This window comes from Sinocyclocheilus anshuiensis, unplaced genomic scaffold (genome assembly GCF_001515605.1).
Source record: "Sinocyclocheilus anshuiensis isolate Anshui unplaced genomic scaffold, SAMN03320099.WGS_v1.1 scaffold1746, whole genome shotgun sequence".
NCBI lineage: Eukaryota > Metazoa > Chordata > Actinopteri > Cypriniformes > Cyprinidae > Sinocyclocheilus > Sinocyclocheilus anshuiensis.
In genome coordinates this window covers 1,407,906-1,408,947 of record NW_015545562.1, presented here as the reverse complement: position 1 = coordinate 1,408,947, position 1,042 = coordinate 1,407,906, and the positions used below count along the sequence as shown (strand labels likewise).

General features: G+C 49.8%; 1 protein-coding gene across 1 annotated transcript in view; it reads left to right on the top strand.

Annotated features, from left to right (window-relative positions):
• Window positions 1-1,042, top strand: part of LOC107698388 (uncharacterized protein C1orf112 homolog) — a 16,834-nt gene that overhangs the window by 4,369 nt on the left and 11,423 nt on the right. The window lies entirely within an intron of this gene.

Below are 1,042 nucleotides of genomic sequence, written 5' to 3'. Positions count from 1 at the left end.
TCGAGCTTTCACGAGACATCACGGAGACATTTCTCCGTTATGGGAACGATATTCAATCCCGCCGTGAGAGAGGCTACAAGCAGCCTGTACAAGTCATATACTCAGCGAAGATAGAACACACAATTCCCACAACCAATAGCGACGCTTGCTAGGCGGGCTCGCAGCTGATAGTTGGAGACAAGCCAATGAGCGTCTAAAGCCCAGGTATACTAAATTTGCATATCTGGTCAGTGATAATGTATGCTGCGCTGAGAAACAGGGCAGAAGCAACAACAACCACAGTATTGTGAGGGGGGCTGCACAGAGATAACTGTGTTAAGCAGCAGTATAACACATAACATGATGATCATATACCAATCGAATTAGACATTGAATAGCAGGAGCTGTACTGAGTACAGGGCAGACAACAGCAACAATAGCATATTGGGCTGCACAGAGTAATTACTGTGTGAGACAGCAAACACACATGAATAGAGGTAGCATAAACGTGTATCAGTCACTCACCGACAGCACTTGGGAGGCTAAGGACTGAGCATCCAGCTTGTAAAACCTGGCGAAGGTATTCTGAGAAGACCAGCCGGCTGCAAAGCATATATCCTGAATAGACATACCTCTCGACCACGCCCAGGAGGTGGCGATAGCCCTTGTTGAGTGGGCCCTAATGTGCAAAGGGCATTCCAAACCTTGGCTCGTATAAGCAGCCATGGTAGCGTCCACAATCCAGTGGGAAAGTCTCTGTTTTGACACGGCCCAGCCCTTCGCACAACCACCGTAGCACACGAAATGCTGGTCAGATTGCCGAAAGTTGGCCGAACGGTCAATGTAAATCCTCAAAGCCCTGACGGGGCACACCGAAATCTGAGCGTCCGCATCACGCGAGGTTGGTGACTCAGAAGACAGGGCAGACAGCGAAACAGTCTGCGCTCTGAAGGGGGTAGATAGTGATTTAGGCGCGTAGCTCGGTCTCAGCTGGAGAGTAACGCTGCAGTCACTGGGTCCGAAGCGAATACAGTCACTGTCCACAGAAAACGCATGTAAATCC